The sequence below is a fragment of the Lepisosteus platostomus genome, chromosome 2 (genome assembly GCF_059453375.1).
Source record: "Lepisosteus platostomus isolate fLepPlt1 chromosome 2, fLepPlt1.hap1, whole genome shotgun sequence".
Lineage (NCBI taxonomy): Eukaryota > Metazoa > Chordata > Actinopteri > Semionotiformes > Lepisosteidae > Lepisosteus > Lepisosteus platostomus.
In genome coordinates this window covers 64,112,615-64,118,614 of record NC_142612.1, presented here as the reverse complement: position 1 = coordinate 64,118,614, position 6,000 = coordinate 64,112,615, and the positions used below count along the sequence as shown (strand labels likewise).

Here is a 6,000-nt window from a genome sequence, read left to right as displayed (position 1 = left end):
TCAAATATTAGGTCTGGGAGTTCTTGTGCACACTATTTCTTCTTTCAAGGTTCTCAAATTTAAGAAAAAATGATTTATGATGCACAACACAGTGTGACTCAGTGGAAGGAATCTTCCTCTGTTCACCACCAGAGGGCTCCTAACACCACAAACCCAGCCCTCTAATTGTTTCTATCACCCCGATTGCCATGTGAAAATGTCTTATATCAGCACCACCTGAGCTTCTAATTAAGAACCCTATATCACATTCCCACGCGAATTCCCCTTCGTTTGTCCTAGAACCATGCTGTTGACTCCCAGTTAAGGTCCTCTCTTTCCCATCTCTAAAAGCCTTGGAGGGTCTTCTTGAGGTACTGACTGTTTTGCTGGTGAGAAGGCAGTCCCAAGACCTATATTGTTACAACAGGTTTGTACTGTACACACACATATATATATACATACATACATACATACATTTTCTATTATTTTGGCCAAAATTCATTTCAGTATTCAACAATTATATTCTAATTAATGCAATTAGCTGACAAATATAAAGATATAGTTTACATAATTTAGTATTTGGTGTTAACTTACCTGGTTGAGGCATTGACAGTCCTGGCTGGAATGTAAAAAAACTGCAACTCTCCCCCTCCCACTTACAAGGAATGAACCAGGGAGGCTGCTATAAGGGTGAAGGTGGGGTTAAAGGAGGGGTGCTTGAAGAGATGAGAAGGGTACTAAGCATTTAATATTTATGTGTAAGAGAGCAGAACTGCAAGATTACAATTTGAGCTTCTCACGAACCACTGTTTAATACCACCATTTATACAGTACTTCTGGCCTTAATTCCTGCTAGCTATAGTATGTGTATGAAATCACATACTATAGCTGGTGATGGGTGGAGGCTGGTCAACAATAGGCTAAAGACAAAAAAATCTAACCTGGGGAATAAGCGCTAAATAGCTCAACCACGTTGGCCTGATTTTGCAAGAGCTTTTATGGCATTTCATGGATTACAGTTTGTTTACAATGTGAATCAAATACGTGTCTGCAGCAGGAAAGCTGAGGAGCAAAGCAGGAATGTCAACTCTTGTTAAGATCTGAGCTACAGATAACCTAAAGGAAGAGTTTGTAATAAGCACTTCTTCCAAAACATTTCTGAGACTTTGGCCGAAGATGGATTTCACACCATGCTAAACCAGTGCCGACATTAACCAAAACAACTTAAGTAAGACTTTTGACAGCATCAGGTCGGTTCCTTCAGAACACACTTTTCACATTACAATGCAATGTTTAGACATCTCTGAGACGGCAATAGATTCAGACAAGATGGCAGAACTACATTTCCCAGAAGTTGGGATTTATTGACCTGCTGCCCATTGTCACCTGACCAGTTGGAAGCAACGGGATTTGTCAGATGACAATTTGAAAACAAGGAATAGAGGCATTTGCTGTTTGCACAAGAGAACAGGTTCTTTATTATGCACAACAGTTGAGGGAAAGGGAAAATGACCAGTCAAATGGGGTATCTGGATGTTGCAAGTGTAACAAACAGTTCTTTCTGACCCTATGCGGACGACACGATCCAGGGAAAAGCGAGGAAACACTAGGAAAAAGATCATGCAGGAATACGGGGGTGAAAACAGGGGGCGTGTCCAAAGTGTGCAGGTGTCCAAGGGACTGAGTTCGGGGCAAACAATCCAAAAGTAATCCAGAGGGTAATCCAAAAACACAAGAATAAGTGGCCAGGTGATCCATCCAACAAGGAATTAAAAAACATGAACCGGGTCAGAACCGGCAGAAGGGGAATGGGAACAGAGATTAAAACCTCAGTGGGACCAGGCTTTTAAGGTGGACTGGGAACAGGGGACAGGTGCACATAATCAAGTCTGAAGTGAAAGGGCTGGAGCACCCTTAAGGAGGAGGGACTATAATCGTGACAGCAAGTTAAAGAAAAATTTGGTTTTGATACTGGGAAGCCTCTTAACTAGCTATTGCAGAAAGGGCCAAAATGAAGAGTTTGGGCAAAGACAGGCTTCTGTTTTTTCCTGCCTTGTAAATACAGAACACTATTACCTTATGGCTGTCTTTGTGTGGTGTTGCCTTAGGCCTTCCTATTTCAGATCCTGCTGACATATCACTTCTCCCAGGCAGCTTTACAAAACCAACTAGACGCCAGTTCAGTTCAGTTTATTTGTCATGTGCACAAGTGCAATGAAATGCTCTGATACAAAGACATTAAGGAATCACCAAAATGATAAACACAGAACAGAAGCAGCAGTAACAGCAACAATATAACACACAGTACAACTTAAAAAAAAAACAAGTCAGACAAGCATTGTGAGAAGAGAAAAAGAACATCAGTGTGAGTCAGTGGTAGGGGTAGAGTTCAGTAACCTGACAGCTTGTGGGAAAAGACTGTCTCTGAATCTGGAGGTTTGTGTCTTTATGCTCCTATAATGCTACATCAGAGTGAAGGGGAGAGAAAAGTGAGATAATTGGTATCCTTAGCAATATATCCAACCTTCCTGAGACAGTGAGCTGTAAAAATAGTTGCAGCACGTTGCAGCCTGGTAGGGTTTGCTGAAAGAAACTGGTTAGCACAAAAACTGTAGCCTACTGTTGCCTCGGTAACAGCGAGGGGAACTGCATCCTCCAAGAAAGCAAAAACCTGCAGCAGAGTGCTCCCCCTGCAGGAGCTCCCCTGATGTTGGTCCTGGTTACAGCGAGTCCTCATAAGACAACTTTCAGGCCTCTGTGCTTAGCACCAGTGCTCCCGCCATCAAAGGCATTACAAAGTTGTTTGCTTCTTACTCGTTCAGTAGAAACCCCCGTCTTCTGTGGAACTGAATTCGATTAGGTTGATTGCACTTTTAATAAAGTTTCATTTCCTGCAAGCGGCAAATTGATGGATGGTTTTCTTGTTCCTATTTTATCCTTGCAAAGACAATCTAATTAGTTTATTGGATAACGAAAGATTTAATAGTCCTATTGTGGAAAATCGCAATGTCACAGAGATTAATATAACATACACTGACAGGGGCCAAGCCAACCTATACCGGCGTTTGTGCAAACATTAAAATACTTTCAGCAAATTCAAGGTTTATTAAAGCTTGATTAGAATTTAGCTCTTTTTATGAAATACAAGCGTTTTTTTTATTAAAATGAAAGCTTGATATTAAAACAAAAAAGAAAGGAAACAGATGGAGCTAAGGTGGGAAAAAAAGCCAGCTTTCTAGTCTGGTTAATTCAAATATTTATTAACAGTTGGTTTACATTGGACATCCCCCTCCTAAACCCTAAAACTATTTTTTCTTGCAAATCAACATGTTAATCCCCAAATCTGCATGGTCAGCCTGTCAGCATTGTAGAGGTAGCTGTAAAATATGACACGGAAAACACTCAAGATATTTTTGGAATTGGAACCAGGAAGGAGCTTTTTGAGAACCTGCCTCACAGCCATACAGACATGTCTGGAGCCTGTAGGGTCCAGAGCCTCACAATTAAAGTGAGAGGTCTGCCAGTTGCTTGTTTTCTGTGTTGCTAATTGTTAACATCAATCATCTATTAAAACAGGGCTGCATCAGCCTTCCAATTAGCCCTTTAATGGACTGATTTAATTGAATCTCTCTGCCGGAGTGAGATGGACAGAATTATCATTGATCAAGGGATTAAAACAGCTGTCATGCAGAGCTGTCATGCAAGGTGAATGTCTACACAAAAAGCTGAACAACAACAAAAATTAGCCCGTAGTTCATCAAATTAACACCTTAGGTCTTCCTCTTCAGGACAGCGAGAGTAATGGAAGAGAAGGATGTCTCTAAGCACCTTTTGTGTGTGATCTGCTTAGTACCCAAGTGGCACACTCTGCTTTCTGCATGATCTTGGAATCCATGATAGTCATGATGCCAGTCAGAACCAGGGCCATGAGGTGAGTACAGACTACATCTGAATATCCCCAAAACCCTCTTTAAATCGTGAGAAGAGAAAGAACACAATGGTATAGAAATATCTGAAAGACAATGCATACTTAACTTTCTATACAGTATTTCTTGCCCCTTAAAGGCCAGAAATTGTAAAACGAGCAGAAGAAAAACTAAACCTCAACACTGGTTTGGCAAAAGTCTATTAATGTACGATTTCATAAAATGCTGAAAAAGGTTATACTTGTTCCCTGGTATACCCAGTTGAGCTTTGACATCTGTCAATATGACTTTTAACATATCTGTGAAGAGACCAGCACTGGATGGTCTAAGCCTATTTAACAGACCCAGACTGACCCACTGAAATGTTCCTTCATCCCCTGCAGCAGTTTGTGATGCTGCATCAGTAAAGAGACCAGGAATGGAAGTGCCTGCAGGCTGCTGTAGGCGGACCATGCAGCTTGTCTCTGTAAAGAGTTAATCATTAATGTGATTATTTACCCTTAAACAGTGTGAAGGTGAACTCAGGACCCTCTGCATCCAAAGGCAGACAGACAGCACTCCCTATGCTAATTAAGCCATGTGTAACATCTGCTACATCTAGTTTAGCCTGACCTGTTCCGCCTGGGCCTATGTAGCTACACAGGAAGTGAGCTGACATTCTGCTATGTTGCCCTTCCCTTGTGTAGCAGGGTTGTAACCCACGTGGCTGAACTTTAGATCTGCCATCTCTGAGAGCCCATGCTATACAATGCAACTTACTTCAAACCTCGTATGCCAAAAAGCTGCTTATGTTTGTTTCTTTAAGGAAAAGCATCAAACTGATACAAATTGAAATACCTGGCCCTGAAGTTGTTACTAAAGTGGTCACTAAAAGCCACGTGATCCAGAAGGGTAACACAATCTGTGAAAACGTTTGTTATATTGTTTTTAAATATCTACCAATTTTTGCCTTGTTTCTAAACTCTTCCATTCCTTCTTGCATAACATTTTATTTGACAGGGTATAATGTAAGGTTAGCATGAACAGCAAATTTATGTTTGAGTGTGATGGCATAACAGTTAAATTGATAAACTGACACAAATCGAGTAGTGAAAATGGATTTCTTATTAAACGTTATTTACATCCCTTTTAACAAGGGTGTCTGGTCCTGGTCATAGTGAACCAGGGTGTCTGTGGGTTTTCATTCCAGCTCAGATCTTAATGTGTTAAAACACTTGGTTGCTGGACCAATTTACCAGCTTCTCCCAGCAGTTTAGACGTGGCTGCTTTAATGAGACCTTGAAAACCTTCAGACCAGGATCGGACTCCTCTCTCTCATAAAGATTTCCAGGGCACCTCCGGATTCTGAGAGCCAGAATTCAGCACGCTGTCTAGACCGCTCTAAAAGTTTGATTCTATTTGCAACATAAGCTTTAAAACAATATTAAAACCACCCTTCTGTGTTTATAAGTGATGAGGATATAAGTTACCTATTGTAGGGAAGGAAGTTCAAAATGGGTTTAACTATGAGTACTTCTGTCTCCTGAATGGTTGGTTGTTCAGATCCAGAAATTAAGTCTAAATTTTTCTCTTTATGGGAATGATATGGATATGATTGTTTTCATATCAAATGACCCAGTATTGCTATCTACATCCAGTCCCTGCTTGCCTGCAGTAGTTTCAGGTTTTATGCCACATAACCTCATAGTGATATAATTGAAATAGAGGTTTGCCACAGATACTCGTGTTGGAAACTTGCACACCTTTCTCAGGTCGGTGCCAGGCATAAACAGACCTGGTATTTGAGATCACTGTTCAATCTATTATGATATAAGAAAATAAGTGAGTGAGACCAATGTTATTAATTGTTACAGCTATGAGAGCATGACCTGCTGTTCTGAAATGCCTTAGCCTATGTATTCCCACTGATTGATCACCTGTGAATAGTGGGTCTTTTAAATAGGTTTGTTTTTGTTGTGTCATCGCTTTTATAAATAATGAATAGTTTCAACAAATTATATTTTCTCTGGTGGATATGTCTTTCTGCAGTTATACAATGTGCCAGTGAAAGATTGGGCAGGTCTACTAGCATTGCAGGATTAAAATCTGCACATTT

General features: G+C 40.5%; 1 long non-coding RNA gene across 1 annotated transcript in view; it reads left to right on the top strand.

Moving 5' to 3' along the window:
* The first annotated feature begins 293 nt into the window (after positions 1 to 293).
* Positions 294 to 6,000, top strand: part of LOC148676756 (uncharacterized) — a 15,809-nt gene continuing 10,102 nt past the window's right edge. The window contains exons 1-2 of the long non-coding RNA XR_015928320.1: positions 294 to 406; positions 3,768 to 3,910. This is a non-coding gene — a long non-coding RNA (uncharacterized LOC148676756). The remainder of the gene's footprint in view (positions 407 to 3,767; positions 3,911 to 6,000) is intronic.